The 19180-nt window shown below is 53.2% G+C and overlaps 1 protein-coding gene and 1 long non-coding RNA gene across 2 annotated transcripts in view; one reads left to right on the top strand and one right to left on the bottom strand.

The window, feature by feature from the left end:
- The window catches only part of MFSD14B (major facilitator superfamily domain containing 14B), a 138596-nt gene that overhangs the window by 95187 nt on the left and 24229 nt on the right, over positions 1-19180 (bottom strand). The gene's annotated exons all lie outside the window — the stretch shown is intronic.
- LOC107034049 (uncharacterized) lies at positions 1565-11412 on the top strand. The gene is made up of 3 exons (XR_012071798.1): positions 1565-2120; positions 9183-9245; positions 11095-11412. It is a non-coding gene; the product is annotated as an uncharacterized lncRNA (long non-coding RNA).

Here is a 19180-nt window from a genome sequence, read left to right as displayed (position 1 = left end):
TTTGTTATTGGAGATAAAGAAATTACGTATCTTAGGGTTCTCTACATTGCATTTTCAGGTGCTATTTTGTGTCAAGTCTGAATTATGTAAAATAATCTGACCTATATATACATCATGACATTTGGCATTTTTCTTAAGGGCTTTTGCCTGAGAGAATAAATTGCAATCTACATTAGAATTCTGACATAGAAGGGGCTCTAAGTTATTAACTAATAATAGTTAGCATTCTTATATTTAATCTTAAAATTTATTTTTGTGTATCTGCTGTGTGTAGGAGCATCTAATGGTGTACAAAAGTGATATCAACAGCACAGCCTCCATTCTTACAAGACTGCCAAATTTAGGGTTTTGCCTATCATTGGAATTAAACGTTTTTAAAATTGTTCATTGAGATATAATTCACATTCAATAAAACTTGCCATTTTATATAATATAATCCAGAAGATTTTAGTATATTTGTAAAGTAGTGCAACCCTCATCACTATCCCATTCAATAATGTTTTCATCATCCCCCAAAGAAACCCCACAAACATTAGGAGTCAATCCCCACACTTCCCTCCCCCAGCTCCTGGCAACAACTAATTTATTTTCTGTTTCTATAGATTTGGTTGTTCTGGATGTTTCATATAAATGGAATCATAGACTATATGGTCTTTTGTGTCTGTTCTCTTTTACTTAGTGTTAATATTTTCAAGGTTCATCCATGTTATGGTCCAAATCAGTAATACTTCATTCTCCTTTAAGGTTGAATAATATTCTAGTGTATGGAAATATGACATTTTGTTTATTCATTCATCAGTTGATGGGCATTTTCGTTATTCCTATCACTAGAATTAATTAAATTAATATTTTTGGTCTGTGTGCATCTTTGATAGGTTGTGATGATAAAATTGTAGTGTATTAAAACTAGCGACTACCTCAGTGTCATACCTTTAAAGATGAAGAAACCACAAACATTCACATTCAAATCGATGGATCTAGAGTTTGAAAACATTTCCAGATTTTCACTATTTCATCCCACTATTTCTCAATCATTGGAAACTTAACCTGTTCTCAATATTTGAGAATCTGTTGTGTGGGAAATTTTGTTCATGGAATGAATTTTGGACTTACTGCACAATAGAACCGAGTGAAACAACATGTTTAAGTCCCTTTGTCCCATCCTATTAGCTATGCTTATGAGCCTTAGATGTATGAGACAAACTTGAAAAATAGAACACCTACTTTTAAAGTGTACAGTGATACAGCCCAAGGATTCGGGGCCTTCAGCCACACCCTCCCTAATCCTCTAGTCAGGGGCCAAGGATCTGGAGCACCTACGCTTTTTTTTTTTTTTTTGAAGTTTTTTTTAATAGACTTTATTATTTTTTTTTTTAGCAGTTTCAGGTTCACAGCAGAACTGAGCAGAAAATACAGATTTCGCACATAACCCTCCCCACCCACAAACATATACTCTCCGATCCTCAACATCCCTCATCACTTTGGCATACTTCGTACTATCGATCCGTGCCCATGCGCTGCCCGGCCGCGCCCCTCCCTCCGCCCGCCTAACGGGCAGGCAGGAAGGCAGGCTGTCCTTGGTCGAGCGGACGGCGGCTCCGCCGGGCCTCCCGAGCGGGGCCCGTCCTGCTCCCTCCGGCAGCAGCGGCGGCGGCTGCAGCGGCAGCGTCGCGGCGCCTCCGGGAGGCGCGGCGATGGCCAGGCGGCGGCCGCGGAGCTTGGTGCCCAGCGCGGCGGCGGCGGCGGCGGCGGCCCGGGAGACAACATGGCGGCGGGGGCGGGCGCGCGCCCCGAGGTGTCCCGCGGGCAGGTGTTCGACAGGGGGCCGCGCTGCAGCAACCTGCCACCTCGGCGAGGGCTCCCGCGGCGTCGAGTGCTGAGTGTCCGCGCCCCGCGCGCCGGCCGCGCCCGCCTGCGCGGAACCCATCCCGGTGTCGGCGAACGCGGTTATGGCGTCGGCCCCGGCCCCGCGACCCCAACCCCGAGGCTCTGCTGTCCGCCGCCGAGGGTCTCGGGTCAGGCCGCTGGGGCTGGGCCGTTGCTCGCGGCGCTTCTCGGGACGCCCCTTCCCTGGGCGGCCCTCGCTGGGCGCGGGTACATTTGAGAAGCACGAGATACAGGTAAAATCACTGTTTCTCAGTCTGTCTCCCAGTTTAGTAAAGTTGGCACTGTAGAAGCTTCAGTGGGAAGCTGAATCCCACAGAAGGTTCACCCTTGGTCCCTGCAAAGATTGGGACCTGGCCGCCGTCCCTTGGAGCTGGTTTGAGGGAAAGCCCACAGGGCAGCAGGTGCACTGCCTGTTTTTTCTTCTCTCCCCTACTGCTTCTCCCCTCTTCCTGGGCAGAGGCCTTTGGGCCAGGGACCCAGATGCTCCATCTCCTCTTTTGGGGATGGGTCATCGGTGAGGTCTGATGTGAAAGAGAGGCTCTCCGTGTCACCCTGCCCTCGATTTGAATCGTTTTGTGATTAATCTTAATTTTGGTCAATTAATCCCTGGTCAATCATGTTTTTCCAGTTTGAGAGGAAAGAGAAAGGCCAGTTTAATTTGTAAAAACAAAAGGCAAGCCCCCCATCTCCCCTTTATACCCTTTCAAGCTACTCAGATGCTATGCATGGGCAGGCAAGGCTGTCACTTCTGCTCACCCCTCGGTATGCCTGCTGCCTGCTTAGTCTTTGGTGTCCGTGTGCGTGGCAGTCACGAGGACCTGTCATGCCAGCTGGGGTGGGGGCGGCTGTTGGGCATGGCTTCACTTCCAGGGATATTTAGCCCTTTCCATGGTTATTGGCTGGTTATATACATCATGTGTTTAGTTACCTGCTCTCTGGGGCCAGGGCTCTGTACTTCGTTAGATCTTTTCTTTCTGCACTAATTAGCAATTCCAATCCTGAGCATCTATGTTACAAGGTTTTTTTTTCTTCTGGTTTTCCCCCCCTGGATCATGTGTCTTTGGATTTTGTTTGCTGAGCACTTTATTTTCAAGACGTATTTTGGAATCTTTGGCAGTAAGGGAATTGAAAGGAAGGCTGGATTCTTCCGTCCAGTACTATGTTGAGCTGTTAAGACAGCTCCAAGGGTAAGGCGGAGGAGGGCGGCCTCTCCTGTTACTTTACTTTGTGGTCCTAAAAAGCATTAAGTGTGTGCAGGAAAGGAAGCCACTTCTCATTTTTATGTAAATGCTAAGGGCAAAGACATGACTAGAATAGACACTGACACCAAGAAATGGGCTGGCGTGTGGAACACGACACCCCTCTCCACAGGGGAACACGCTGGGGGTAAGATTTGTTCACTGCCTTGAGTATAGAGAAGACATACATTTTTAATGTATTAAATTTTTTTACAAAGCAATATAAAGTATAATTTTTTGTTTTAAAAACAAACATAAAAAGTGAGTTCCCTGGTCATTCTCCCTGCCCAGAGGTAAATCACTGCTAACAGTTGGATCTGTGTCTGTGTCTCTGTGTGTATGGAGACCTCCTCCCGGGACACACACGGGCCACCCTGGCCTGCTGCCCTGCCCGCCCGGCACCTGCCTTTCCGTGTGGTCAGGTGCTGTGTGCTCCCTGCTGAATCTCGCACAGGTGACTTGGTCCCCTGCACGTATCTGTTAACCAGCCCCCGGCAGAGGCGCGTGCTGCCAGATGCCCTCAAGCCCCCAGTGCTGCAGGGCTGTCCCCGTCCACGTGGCTCTGCACACCCAGCCTGTCTGTAGGATTACTGCCCGAGAGTCACTAGGTGGTAGCAGCAATTTGGAAATTCAGAATCACCCTCAGAAATCCTCCCCCCAACCCCTTCACCAGCGCTGCTAGCATCAGTCACCCTTTTAAACTGCCTCTTTGCCTCGTGGAGGATAAGGTACTTTAATTTAATTTCATTATTAGCAGGATTAAGCATGCTTGGACTTGCTTTTGAAAGTAGGAAGGTTATATAAGATACGGAGAAAATTAAGAATGCAAATAAATTCCAGGTAAGGCCAGACTTTTCAGCAGTGCCCTTTACCTAAGTCTGCCCTCTGTGCAGGTCAAACTAGAGCCTGAAACACCAGTTTTAGTGGCATTTCAGATATTTCCTAGTGCACATGGTGTCCTCCTGCCCTTGGGGAACATGCCTGGGGGTGAATCTGGTGTCAAGCTTCCCATGACACCAGCAGCCCCTGACCACACACACTCCTCCCCGGGGCGGGCGACAGGAAAAGTCAGGCCAGGGGAGGAGGCTTATTTTATATTTCCCAGTGCTAAGCTGCCTGGGCTCAGGGACACATGCACCCACCCTCCGCAGGTGCCACATGCCCCCCAGAAAGAGACAGTGCTGTGCGTGTCCCTGTGCGAAGGGTGGAACGATGTCACGTGGGTGGTGTGACTCCCTTCTGAGCACTTGTCCGTCATCCCTGATCAACTGCTGATTATTTGGTATGTGCATCTGTCACTCCGTTGCCCTCTGCCTCCTTCCTGGCCCCCATCCAGTGCACATGGCACACGTGCCCGGGTTTGGGTGCAGGAAGGAGGGGCAAAGCATGTCGTGACAACATGACTGGCATGTTTGCCCCTGCAGGGCCACCTGAGTGGAAAGCTGGTGTCCTGTATGCTTTTCTGTTGGCCAGGGTGTCATTGGGGGGTGGGGGTGGCCCAGCTGGACTCAACTCCAAGGCTGAGCATGGCCCCTGCAGCTGGAGTGCTGCTCCCAGGATCAGTTCTAAGTTCTGGGGAAACTGAAACAATAAACTGTCGTGTGTGTGTGACACAGAGAGCTCCTGAAACCAGTTTCTGATTCCTGAGAGGACAAGGCCATTTGGGATGGTAGTGACATTAGCACCACAGCCAGGGGTGGGGAAGGGGAGCGGGGTGCAGCCAGGAGTTGGGGTGGGGGGCAGCCTGGAGGCAGGGACGTCGGGCCTGGCAGGGCATGGTCTCAGGGTAGCCGCTGTGTTGTCTGCCCGTGGCTGGGAGGGGAAGGCGCGGTCAGGTGTGTCTCTTCTGCTCTCCTGGCCACAGGGCCTGGAGGGCATGTGGGGCTTCACCTGCCCTGTATGGGCAAACCCAGTAGATAGGAAGCCAGAACAGGCCCCCCCAGCAACTGTCAACAGCCGTCATCAGGCTCCCCTTTCATGGGTTCCCTGGGGACGCCAGTGAGGGCACTGGCTTAGCATCCTGTTGTTGACGGAAGCACTGACGCCTCACAAGTGGTAGTGAGTGGTGTCCCCTCTGTGACCCACCCCCTCCTGCCAGACATCTGGTCCCAGAAAGGGAAGCTAAGGTGTGGGGTGGGTGTGACGGACCCCAGATAGCACCTTTGGTCCATGGTGCCTGCCTTAGAGGACCCCAGCCTCTAGTCACTGGTCACATCAAGGAATGCAGTGCTTGACTGGAATTTTTGTGCCATAAAAGCACACACAGCACAGGTGTGCATGCATATGTGTATACGTATACACATACGCACGTGTGAACACAGTGCACATACCTGTAGGTGTCTGTGTATGAATACACACAGATACATACTTGCAGATGGCACATGGGTACACGCTTATGTACATGCACAGTGCACACAAATGCACGCAGAGATGCATTGTGCACACACATGGTCTGATACACACGTGCATGACTGGACCTGCAACAGGTACATGACACATGTGAAACATGTAACAGTCATTGCCCTGTTTCCTCTGCTCTAACCCCACCCCCGACTTAATTCAAGGCCACTGGAGTGGAAAGCTGCCGTGTGACAGGCACTGATGGGCATCTGAGTGATGGGCTCAGAGACCTCTCTGGATTCCATCCTCCTGACAGTTAAAGTGGGTTTGTGCACTCCTGAACCAGCACACTTTTGTGTCAGTAATGGGTGTGACATCGTGTCTGTCTGTGTGACACTCCTGTCTCAGTGTGACACTTTCACAAGCAGGAGCCTAAATGCACACTCCCAACACTCAGCGCCCAGCAGTAATGTCCACGAAAGCCAGCAGGATGGGCGCTTTGTCCAGTTGCTTCCATTTGAACATTTTGGCTTCAATTCTTAGTGTGACATCCTGTCAGTGATTGCCGAGCCAATGTTCCCGGGTGAGTGCACAGTGGCTGTGTGCGTGTGTGTGCGCGCGCGCGTATGGTGTGCTTTGCATGGCAGTTTACAGCTATACAAAGCAGTGCCTACTTGTCAAAAAGAATAAGCATATACCCTTCCAACGTCATAAAGCAAAACGTGCAGCCCCCACACCTCTCCCCAAAGAGGAGGGTGGCATGGACCCTCCTGACATTTGGCTATTCATGTCGATTTTTTTAAAGACCATTTGGGGACAAGAAGCAGGGTCTAATCATGCCCATTGGGAATCTGGCATCTGCTGATGAGATGAAGACAGTTCAGAGCTGGGTGAAACCCATGCTGGGAAGCCTGCATGTGCTTCTGCAAGAACTCAGCCCATCCTCCCTCCGGTTGCCGTGGGCAGGGCAGCCTTGGGAATGGCCAGGAATGGCCACCCGGCTGGTTCAACAGCCGCCCGGCCTCTAGGTGGGTCCAGGCTCAAGGTGATTAAGAGGAATGTTTCTCTTGTCACCTAAACCAGTCTGAGCGGCCTACGTGAACAGCAGCCCTTCCTGCAGGTCCTAGAAAGAGACTAGACCCTCCAGGCATCCTGCTGAGACTCACTTGGCGTGTTTGTCAGGGCAGCTCGGCCTTTCCCAGAGCTGTGGTTGTGAATGCCTGTATGAGGTCCTTTCTAAATTCCTGTTCGTTCTGGGTAGTGTGTTGTGAAACTTTCTGCCACTGAGGCCTCACCTTGGTTCTCTCCAGCTAAAGCTCTAGTCTTCTAACTGGGATATTTGCCTCCCACCCCACCCCATTTGCCCTACCTTAGAAGGGACCACATCACTGAGCATTTTCAAGACTCAATTCAAGAAAATAAAACAGGAGGCGGATGGGAATGGGGTGGGCAGCCTGGGAGGAGGTGGCCTTGAGACCAGCGTACCTGTGGTAAGGAGCCAGCCACCAGGAGGTCCTGAGGGTAAATGCTCAGGAGGTGAGACCAGCACATGCAAAGGCAGTGGGGTGCATCCTATGGGGGGTGGTGTGCACAGGAAGGGTGGGAGGCTAGGTCCCCTTGGGCACTCTTGGAGCTGCATTTTACACAACTCCTGTTCTGCTGCTCAGGGCACTTCTGCTGCTTGGTGAATAATCCTGTTTCTGCAAAAGTGTGTGAGCCCCCAGTGTGGCTGCATAGATGCACCTCGCTCTGTTCCATCCTTGGGCACGGCTACCTGCAGGGAGCCGTGCTCTCTGCTTCTGCACCCACTGAGCTGCTGGACATCTTTTTATTATTTCTCTGATAACCCCTTGTATTTTCACTCTCTCCTGGAGCTCCAGCAGTCACATGAGGGTCTCCTGAAGCTATCTTCCACCTTTCTTATCTTTTCTGTCCAAGTTTTCATCTCTGTCACATTGGTCAAGTCTTAGGAAACCTCCTCAACTTTATCGTCCCGCCCTTTGACTGAATATTTTGTTTCTTTCATCAACATTTCAGTGCCTGAGGTCACTTTCATCTTCTTAGGTTGTGTGTCTCTGTGACTTCTCCCTTTCCAGCTGTTTGGTCCACAGAGTCGGTTAATTGCTAGCAGGGGTGTGCTGAGGCTGGTGGTGTCCAGACAGGGACACCAGGGGATATGAGAGGTAACTTAACCTGGGCAGAATGAGGAAGCAGCAGAATGAGGAAGGAGCTGGGAGAGCTTCCTGGAGGCAATGACTCAATCAGGTGAACAGGAAGCCAAAATTTCTCCCCACACCCTCTTGGGAGGTTAGGTTTGGCCCAAGGTGTCTGGGAGCAGCAGGGCAGGTAGCTAGACAAATGCTGGCCTGTGGCATGTTGGGGGTTGGGCAGAGGAAGTGAGGGAGCTGGCTGCCCCTCAGATGTCTTGAAAGATGGTCAGGATGCTGACGGTGATGGCAGGGGTGAAGGGAAGCTTCTGGAGAGGGAGGATCCCAGGGATGTCAGCTGGACAGATAGACCTGGAGATGGGTTGGCTTGGTGAGGGTGGAAGGAAGAGGAAGAGGTGAGGATGGCTGATTCCTGGGACCTGCAGGGAAGTGGAGAGGGGTGAGGGGAAGGTAGCTGCTCCGCCACATTGCAAGAGGGCACTTGGTGTGAAGAGGTTGTGTGCCAGTGGACTCCGTGTGAGGCTTCCCAGGGCAGCACATCTGCAGAGTATGGGGGCTTCTGCCATCACTTAATTGTATCCCCCAGGTGTGGTCAGCAAGGGTCCTGCCTCTGCTTATGCCGGCGTTTTGGTTTAAGCTCCCTCCTGAGAAGTTAGGAACCAGTCTATCTCAGAGTGTCTCTGGGATCCTGGTGGGGCCTCAGGCCAGGGGCAAACCCTGGTGCTCAGTTGCCCCGATTCCCTGATCTGGAGCAGGGCTGTCCTGCAGCCCCTGACAGGGACCCTTGCAGAGAGTGCTTGGGGAGGCCAGGACTTGAGGGCAGTGTTGGGGCCAGGCGACCTGTGGACCCCCAGCCCCACAGTTGCTGTATTCAGCACAGGACTGTTCTTTCCATCGGGTGCTTCTACTCAGTGACAAACAGAGCCCATGACCACTGTTCCCATGGGTGCAGACTTACAGTGATGCTGGAGGAGCGAGGCCATCGGGTGGCCCTGTCCCCTGCAGGAGGTCAGCTACTCATGCATGACCAGTGCGTGTGTGTGTGTGTGTGTGTGTGTATCTGTATGCGTTCATAGGCATGTGCATGCGTACAGGTAGGTTTCAGCCTCTGTGCCGCCCTCTGGTCTTTTAGCTCTGACAGTCGCCCTCAATGAGGATTACAGGAATTGGGAAGCCAGAGTCTCTGAGGCAAACTGAAACCCGGGTTCCGTTCCCTTCCTTCCCATCGCATTACCAACTAGACACAGCGGCCACACGGGGAGGAAGCTGGGCAGCCAGGCAGGCGTTTGTCCCCCTGGCCTGGGTCCCCATGTCTACTTTGCATCCCAGGCCGGCCCAAGGAATGGGAAGCCCCGACTCCTGTAACTCCACCTGATGTCTTGTCTGTATAAGGCTGTCCCCCAGGGGGCCTCTGTGTTCCCATCACTCTGCTCCTCAGCAGATGGAGTCCGTGGCTGAGGATGTGGGGAGAGCAGAGCCGTGGGGGGATGTTGAGCAAACAAAACGCAGGCGTTATCACCACACATCATTCCTTTTCATTTTCTTCCAGAATTTCTTCCGAAGGCCATAAAGCAGCAGTGCGAGAACCAGACGGCCTTTGACATTTGCAGTGGTGAGAGCAACCTGACTTCACCCATAGTGCTGAGAGTGCAGGTCCTCAGGGCTCGTGCCACCCACCAGCTCCGGGCTGTGCTGCAGGTCATGGCCCCGGGGCCTTGGACATACATGGCAGTGGAGAGAGTGATGTGATGAACCCTGTACCATCAGGGCTCCTGCAGGGCAGGGGTTCACCCCCATCCTCCCTCCCGTGTCCTCCTCCTCTGTGCCCCCCAGGAGGCTTTGAGGCAAATTCCAAACACTCTTCATCTGCAAATGTTTCCCTGGGCATCTCCTATAGGAAAGGACGCCACTTTTTTTTCCCCCTCTTTAGAATAATCAGAATATCATTATCACGTCCAAAACAGTGTCATCAAATAGTCAGTGTTCACATTTCATGGACTCTCTCATAAATTGACTGTTCTGTTTGATGGGGTTGAAATCAGGCTGTCTGTGTGGCCAGGCACTCTGTTGAGGTCTGTTTCTAGGAGCTGCCCTGGGCCCACTCACTGGGAAAGCCACTTGCAGTCCTGTCTGGCCCCCAGCCTTGGCCTGGCTCCTGTGAGAGGTGGGACCCTCCACCAAGCCACTTTCCATCACAGCCCAGAGCCACGTGCACATTGAAGGACTGCAAAATGAGATCTTCTGACCCTTCCTGCCCTTCTCTGTCTGTGAGCTGGAATGTTGTCTGTCACCAGCTAATGACATCTTCCCAGGCTGGTTCCTTTAGAAATGGCAGGATCAGTCCTTGAAATCCGGGCCTTCATTTACAAGTTTTCAAAATAATTAGTTCATTCTCTCCAAAGGGAAATAGTGAGTGTGATTTTTTTTTTTTTTTTTTTTTTTTTTTTAGTATGACCATGGCTCATGGATGTAAACGTGCTGGAAGTGTCCAGAGCCATCGCAGGCCAGACCCTTACTCCATGCTTGCATTGTCCTCTCCTGGCCTCTTGACAGCCTCTTCTGGGCTCCCGAGTCCTTAGACACGACCCCAGCAGTTGGTGTGGTTTTCTTGTTCTCTGGGATCAAGTTGGTCCACATTCATCTTGTGCATGTTCTGCCCCAGGCCTCATAGTTTTTAATCTCCAGTCAGGCAGGAATAGTGTTCAATTTCTGTTTCACATAAATGAGATTCTGGACATCACCTTGGGAGAATAAAGTACTTAAAACTGCAGGGTGCTCAGAGCAGAGGGAGCCTAGGGGCCTGCCTCCTGGGACTCAGCCCCTACTCCCCGTGTTCTTTAAACCCCCTTCCTCTGAGCCTCACCTTCCCCATGACTTGGGCTGACACTGCCCTTCAGGATGTCATCCTGGGAGAACTGCGGTTCCACTGCACACACACGCCGGCCTGCAGTTGCTTGGTGAGAGCCCACATTGCTGTTAGTGGTGTCACAGTGGCCCCTTGGGGTGACTGAGAGGCCTAGGGCCCTGTAGACATAAAAAGAAAACTGAAAGGACCACAGCCACGCTTCAGTGCCACTCATAAAAATGTGATCAAGGGCCCGTCAGAGTTCCGTTCCCATGTCCTCAGGCGATGCATGTAGATGATGCTTAAACTCTGCATTTTAGTTTTTCTAAAGGCAGCTGCTGTTTGAAATGGGATTTTGTTCTGCTTTCATGGGGCCTGATTAGGACTCCCATTCCTCTGGAAACACTGCTGGGGGATTCACTTCACTGCCGTGCAGAAGCTCTGTGTGGTTCCTGGCCTCTGAGCGCCCGACGGCCGGCTCTGATCCTCTGGGAAAAATAGATTTTTTTGGCATCAGTCCCAGCATGTCACACAGCAGATGGAGAGTCCGAGGGAGGGGGAGGCAGGAACGTGGGTGCCTTCGGTGATGCAGGCTGTTGCTCTCCATTCTCTGCAGGGCAAGGGGCCGAGGCACCACCACCCTGACTCATCCGGTGCAGAAGGAGCAGGAGACCAGAGCTTTGTGCATCTGTGGGAACACTTGACCCGAGCACCCGTGCTGCTCCATCACTTTCACCTGCTGCCGTCACAGACCATTTAAAGGCTCAATCCTGCCATTTCACTGATGGTTAAAGTAAACAGCAGTGACTTTTTACCGGACTGGAGAATCACTTTGGAAGGGATGGAAAAACCCACTGTGATATTTGAAAATGCCTGTGGTGTAGCTTTTTTTGATAATTCAGTCCTCCCCACTTATAAACGTTTAGTTTTTGCAGTTGTTTTGTTGTGAATCACGGTCATCCGGGAGCAGCCTTCCAGGTGACACTAACAGCTAGAACGATGACGAGGCCCCCATTGCTCCAGGGCCCCAGTATCTGCTCTCCGGGCCTCACTTTGCAACTTCAGGTGTTACTGTCTCAGGAAATACTGGTGCTGTGAACACCACCATGTGCTTTGTAAACTGTACATTTTTGATACCAATACCTCCTTTGAAAGGGGGAACATGCACTAGGGACCCTCATTCCTCCTCACAGGCATACTGGAAGGTCTCAGAAGATAAAGCAAAATGTGCAGAGAAAGGGAAATCAAAACGGGTAACGTCTTTTACAGGGTTCAAAGCCGACCGAGGCGTTCCTTAGTTGCTTCACTCTCCTGAACGCCTGACTTGCTCAGTGCAGCCCAGCCGTGTGGCTCACCCCTCAGAATTCTAACAGTCACGTCCTCCTGACTCACCGTGCAGGTGACCCTTCTGTGTCCAGCTGGTAAGCTTGGGATTCTCAAAGCAAGAGCTTTTGAAAATTAAAGTTTATCTGAATTGAATTTATTCAAATGGCCTAAAGAAAACTACAGAAAACAACATCTGGTGCCTATTGGCTGAAGGTGTAAAGTGCAGGGTTCATGCGTCCCCTGCACCCCAGCAGCCTAGCACGGTTGCTGCAGGATTGCTGCATTTTGGGGCAACATCTCTCCCTTGAGACTCTGTTCCTTCTCTAGGAGATGCTGGGCACCTTAACGTGGTGGCCATCTGGGAGCACTGGGCTGTTTGTCTCCGTCCTGAGCTCTGGGTTACCCTGTCATTCACTGGGCTACCCTGCATCTAACTGGTGCTGGGCTCATATCAGAGTCTCAAAATTTAAGACCCTGTCTTCCTTGGTAGTTGGTCAAGACAACTGAGTTACGGTAAATTTCTGTAGTTATTGGTAAATTTCAAATTGATAAATTTTTTTAAAAAACCAAAACCAAAATTTTGGCTAAGCTATTTTAGCAAAATACCAAACACTTTCCATACACAGCATTGATCCGGACACAGCAGGGTCTCCAGGGCACAGCCTGGGTGGGGCCACAGGCAGCTGGGCCCACTCAGGCCATACCAAGGCACCTTTCAGCAGTGGGACAAGACCCCTGACTCCTGCCAGCCCTTTGTGAGGTCCCTGGGGCCATTTCTCTACTGTCCCCAAAACCCAAGGAGAATCACACTGGGCAGCCCTCCCTGGCCCCTACTTCAAACACATACCTGCATGGATCCCACTCACTATCAGTGGCTTACAGGCCCCTCAGTCTTCAGTGGGAAACAACTTACTGTCTTCCTGGGGGTGCCTGCTATCCAGCTGCAAAGCACCCCCCCCAGGCAAGGGCTGGCACCTGGCCAACAGCATGGCCCGTGGACCACATTGTCCCAGGCCAAGAGGCCCCCCGCCAAAGTTACTGCTCACTGGTGAGGGTGGAGCCGGGCCTGGCTTTCTGGAGGAGACTGACAAGCTCTGCCATGCTTCTTTCCTCGGACATCAATCCCACAAGTTCAAAGGGATGCCAGCCCAGAACGTTCACTCCGCTCCATTTTAACAAAAGTAAAAAACTGTCATCTAAATGTATACTCATCAGGAACTGGCCAAATAAATAACAATACAGCCCGCTTGGCAGGCGGCACAGACCATCAAGCCAATGCTTACTGGGAAGTACGGATCAACACGATGTATTACTAGATGCAAAGAGGAGATGGTAAAACAGCACTTAAATGTAAGCTTATTCAGGTAGAAAAAAAAAAGCCAATGAAATCCCCCGCCCTTCTGGGTGTAGGCGTCACCACTCGAAACACTCCTTGGAGCCGACTCCCTGATCCCAGCAGAGCAGCACCACCTGCTTTTGCAGGTGAGCTCACTGGGGCCAAGTGGATCTGATCTCAGAGCCGGGGCACCAGGCAGGCTGGCCGTGACCACCGTGCAGGAAGAGGACGGGGGCCAGGTGCGGGTGGAGCTCAGTTCTGAGCAGGCGACTTCTGAGGCATCTTTAATATCTTCTTGGGACTTATCTGTACCTTCTAATTTGTTTACATTAGAAAATGCATTATTTCTTTTCCTATCTTTCTTACAAAACAATCATGTCACTTCCAAACAGCAGCATTTGCCCCTAGGCCACCGCACAGCAAAGAGGAAGGTGGCCTTGAGTCCCCTAGAGTGCAGTCCTGCCGCCCTCAGGGCCACATCCAGAACTTCCAGTCCTCAGACCAGGACCTGGACTTTCCAGTCTGCAGGCCAACGCTGGTTATGCAAGTCTTTCTCTCCCGGTGTCACACCTCATTCACCTCCGCGTCTCTGCTGCTCTGCCCCATCCCTTTAACCCCCAGAGAGCTATAAATCACTCTGGGTGCTGGGCCCAGCAGCCTGGGTCCCAGCTCTGGGTCCCCTTACTAGCTGTGTGACTCCAGGTCAGCCACTTCACCCCTGAGCTGTGAGACGGAGCTGGCCTCAAAAAGTGCGTGGGCTACTGATAACACCAGTCAGCACAGTGTAACTGACATTCAGTGATAATACTAAAATCTACTACAGAAATCCAGATCTTCTGTGCACCTCCAAGCACCTCTGGTCTGGGCCTGTGACTCTCACGCCTTGTCCTAAAAAGCGTCACCCTGCAAGGTGGCACCTGCTCACCTGAGAACACCTGGGGACAAGTGTTGCTGATGTGAGCAACTGACTCATGCAATGACCTAACATCGTATTCCCAAGCAGAAGAGTAGGAAGCCCATGGAAGGGAGGAGGGCACTGGGGTTGCACAGAGGCAGCCAGTGAAAGCCAAGGCCAGGCAGGAGAGGCACCCTCGGCCCCTCCAGTGCACCACGCACACCTGGGGACCTGCACTGCCTTCCTGGTGCCCGCACCACAGTACCGGCCACTCTGTGCCCCTGTCCACCCCTCATTACCTCTCGTGCCCCAAGAGTGAGGCGCATGCAGGGGCAGCAGGAGCGGCACCCAGGGCTGCCAGCCACCTCGATGCCTGCATTCACTCAATACACTTTGTTGGTTTACTTCTAAATCACTCAGTCACTGGGATGAGTCCGCCGTGGCTCTTGGTGAGAACGCTGTCTCTCTGAGAATATAAATCAAACAGCCCTCACCGACGTAGGATGCGGCTGCCATCAGATTAGCAAGTTCTTAAGTGGTTGGAGTGTGTGCCTCTGAAGAGATGAAGGGCCATCAGAGTCTATAATGGGAGCGGGACTGGCACGGAGCCATGCCCCACAGCCAGGCCACAGCAGGGCCTCCCGAGCCCGGCCACGCACAGCTCTGCCACACCTCCACCCCCACCCACTGAGGCCCACGTCGGGATAGCCCTGTGAGAGGCCCACAGCCCCCAATCCTGTAACACTGGAGTCTCGGGGGATGAAAGCCCCGATCGATGCTCACGCAAGGGCCCAGGTGCAAATGCCCACGGGCCCTGTGCAAACAAGACGGAATCAGGGCGTAGGGCCAGCAGAGTGCGGCCAGTGCCAACCGGGCAGCTTCCCGTGTGCCTCTGGGCAGCGCTGCCCACACCTGGAGAGCCAAGATGGGACCTCAGGGGGACCTGGAGGCCCACATCTGAGGGGAAAGGCTGTTAACAGCGGAGGAAATCATGCCCGACACAGCGAGAGCCCTGGAACACTAAGAGGTAAGCGGTCACCCTCCAGCATCCTCTCCTAATGACAGCAATGAGAATGTGAAACCAACGGAAAGCCCACGGGGCTGAGCAGTGCACCCAGGACAGGGGAGCCCGGAACTAGGAAGACTGGAACGCACACCCCGCACCACCTAGTGCACCCCCCCTAAGACTTTGGCAGCCAGGGCTCCCCTCCACGGTCCTGCCCATTCCAGGGTTCAGTTCCCCTTCATCGAGGCAGAAGGAAAGCCTGGCCGGGCTCTGTACCCCTCACCCAGCGCCCCCTAAGTCCACACACAGCCACCGCCTCCTTGCTCCCCTGTTCTTCCCTGCCGGAAGAATTCTCCACCAAACACAGGGATCACCAGGTTACCTCCGTTCACCTGTGGCTCCTTAGAATTCCTTGTGGAAATCTGTGGCCGGTTAGGATGGTGGGTTTGAGTCCCGCTCAGACGAGCAAAGGACCTGAGAAAACAGGGTGCTTTTCCACCTCTGTCGCAACTCCGGCAGCCTCCAGGGCCTGTTTCCCCTCCCGGGGAGCCCCGAGCGGCCTCCCAGCTTAGAGCTTGGAAACGGCCCCCCCAAAGAGTTCCCGCAGAAGCAGCCTGAGCATCCACAGGGACTCCGAGAGCAACGTGAAGCCTGGGCTGACAGGTGCACATTCAGAAGGACCTCGCACACTTATCTGCATGGACACGTCACACCTGTGCACACCTGTGCCCACACGCACAGAGGCCGAGGAGCCAGGCGAGAGCGGAGGCCGAGGCGGGCAGAGCCCCTGTGCAACCCACGATCCTGGCCCACACAGGAAGCGCTGAAGGCAAGACACAGGCAACGAGAGGTCCCGGGACGGAGGGTGAGCGCGAAGCCCCGAACACAACCTGGCTGACTCTTTTCAACCTGAAAGCTCCCAGGAGGGTCAGCCCAGTGTCCTCGTCAACCTCGTCCTGGAGCAGTGGCCCCCGCCAGCCAGCAGCTGGGTCTGAGCCAGCACAGGGAGAGACGGGCCTCACACCCATGACTGTGGACTGGCATCCAGCTCTGCCTCCTCTGTGCTCTCCCCTGAGTTTCCGGTCAACAAAGCAGCACGAGATGCCCTCTGGGGACTCGCACGTCCCGAAAAACAGGCATGTATCTGGTGCTGCAGAATGATGCTTGATAACCACGGGAAAATTAGGTTAGCTTCCAAGCTGAGGCTTTAATGAAATGCAAAAACAATCACCTCATGCTCCTTATAAGGTAGCTACTAGCAAAAAAACAGAAAACAAGTGTTGGTAAGGGTGTAGAGACACTGGAACTCTGGTGCACTGGGGGTGCAAGTATGACACGATGCAGCTGCTGTGGGAAACTATATGGACGTTTCCTCAAAAAATTAGACACAGAATTGCCACATGATCTATTAATTCCACTTCCAAGTCTACACTCAAATGAACTGGAAGTGGGGTCTCACACCCATGTTCATGGCAGCCTTTTTCACAAGCCAAAGGGTGGAAGCATCCCAAGTGTCCACTGATGAAGGAATGGATGCAGAAAACGTGACCTGTCTATATCGTGTAATACTCCATTCCGAGGCAGGGAAGAGGGCATTCGGTCAACGTGCCTCAGGTGTGCCCACCCACAGCCGCATCATCACCACCCAGCACTGCACCTGGCACCCCAGGGTGCCGGAGCCAACGAGGGGGTCACTCAGACGTGCAGGGAGCTGGGACAAGTGAGAAGACACCAGCGTCTGGGGATCCCTGACATCCAACCTTTCCATGGCTCTTCTCTACAAGACGCAAGAGTCACAGGGGAGGCAGAACAGCTCCCCTGCACGTGGAGAGAGGTGGAGGGCTGGGCAGCATCGGGGAGCATAGGAGACAGTGCTGGAGTACCGGCAGCCGACTCCCCTTCCCGAACCTCCGCCCCCGCTGACTCGCCCCTTCTGCCAGGGCCCACCCGCCGGAACGGGCTTTTCTGTGTGGAGAACACAGGCAACACTGGCGTGCGGGAGCAGGACTGGGGGCCGTCTCCCAGTGTCTGAGTTCCAGGATGGGCCAGACCGTGGCTGGGAGATGTAGTGGTACTTCTGAAAAGTGGGCTCCCATAGCCTGCCCAGTCAGACAGGCCTGTCCCATGTGCGCTGGTTCCCACTCCATGGCTGCCCTACTCCCACCATGTGACTGGGGACGCTCAGTGCAAGGTGGAGTCAGGGGTCAGGGTCTGGACAGCCAGGCTCCAGGAAACTCCAGAAGTGAGGACGTCAGCAAGAGGCTGCTGGTCACCCTGTGGACCAAGGCTCCCTCTTCCACCAAGATATCTAAGCCACACACTCCATGGTGACACCCAGGCTGACGTCCAAAAGAGACCTGAGCTCAGCGGGAATACATGTTTGTGTGTGACCTACGTAATGTATAGGTGTGTGTATGGTGTGTGCAGTGTGTGTGCAATGTGGGGGTGTGGTGTCTGGGGGGTGGGGGTGTTCATGTGTGTGTTATTCTTAAATAAAGTAAGAGCTGAGAATGCTGGAGCTAACAAATTAGTTACATACAGATGCTAGCGGTTAAAAGAGAAAGAGACCTGACGGGGGGGTCACAGCTCTCCTGGTTCACTGGGAGAGATTCTCCCTCAGGGTGGGATCTGGGGGAGGCTCCTGACGCGGTCTTCACCTGAAAGGGGACGTCATCAACAGTACCTCTGGTGGAAAGTGTAAACAATTTCCAAAAGCTCGTTCCTACACACACACAGCTGAGACCACAGTCAACTCCCACCCCAGAGAGGGCAATGCCACCAAAAACCAAGTTCACAGGGGTGAACCCTCCTGCAGACCCAACCCTGTAAGGATGGGCAGGGAGCGGGCTGCCGGCATAATACTCAGACCTTCTAACTTTCAGGAAAAGGCACAGAACAAGCCAGAAACATCCACAAAGGAAATAAATTTGCTGGCCATCGACACAGAGCTAATCTATAGCTGTACAGATACTTCTTGAAACCCATGGGCCCACTGCGGGGCTGAAACAGTGAACCCCACAGAAACACAAGCTGGAAAAGACGTACCCCCAAGTCCCTAGGGCCAGACTGCAGGGCCCCACACCTAAAACCAGCAGCCGCCCAGTGAGCAGCAAGGACGGGGCGGCCACAGGGCCTCTGGTCAGGACGGCTCTGGGCCCTGCTCGCCCCTGTTTCATTCACATGGTCCTGTGTCCTCTCGGTCGTGCAAACCCAGGCCCCACGGCCTGGGCCTGGGCCAAACGCATGAGCACCCCATGCACAGTGCACTCCTGGGCAGGCCCCTGGGGTGGGAAAAGACGCTGCATGAGAGAGGAGCCTGGACGGCTTGGCCAACGCTGACTGCTCCTGCCCCGAGCAGGGGGTTCCCTCTCCACGAAGCTGAGGTCAGGGCAGAGCCCCAGCATGCTTCCACTCCCACTGGACGTGTCCCCGGACACACACACCCCCCTCCTTCCCTGCTATTGTTAAATCCTACCACCCTTTGCAAGCCAGCAGCTCTTCCAGCCCCTCCCGAGCTGCTCTCTGCTCTAAACCTGGCAGTGCCTGTGGTCTAGATGGTGTGACACAAAGCTCCCTCCCAGGCCAGCAGCAACAGCAGCTCCGACCCGTGGGTTCATTCTCGGCTCCCGCACCCTCTGCATCTCCACAACCTGTGTCTGTGTAAGCCCCCAGGGGATTCTTACCTAAAGTCTGAATACCACTGGCCCGTAGGATGCAATTTCACACTAGATTCTACACTTTCTCTGCTGCTCAGTAAGGGCTTCATTTATCTTCCCTCCATAAGTGGCTGTCAAGCTCCCTTGAGCCCAAAACCACTTCTTAACGGAATGAACGACATTGGTTTCTTATGGCTGCTGTAAAAAAAAAAAAATCACCACAAACTTGGTGGCTTAAAACAACACAAATCTGTTCTGGTGGTCAGAAGTCTGACGTGGGACTCACTGGGCTAAAACCCAAGGGTTGGCTACATTCCATCTGGAGGCTCCCGGGAGAATTGTCCCCTTGCCTTTTCCAGCTTCCAGAGGAGTCCTGTATTCCTCGGCTGGTGGCTCGTTCCTCCACCTCAAAAGCCAGTGAAGAGGACAAGCCAAAGTGGCTACTTTGGCATAAGGAATATTTTGAGCTGAAGGCACCCGAGA

Source organism: Vicugna pacos, chromosome 4 (assembly GCF_048564905.1).
Source record: "Vicugna pacos chromosome 4, VicPac4, whole genome shotgun sequence".
Taxonomy (NCBI): Eukaryota; Metazoa; Chordata; class Mammalia; order Artiodactyla; family Camelidae; genus Vicugna; species Vicugna pacos.
Note: the sequence above shows the minus strand (reverse complement) of the source record. Positions and strands in the feature narration are given on the sequence as shown.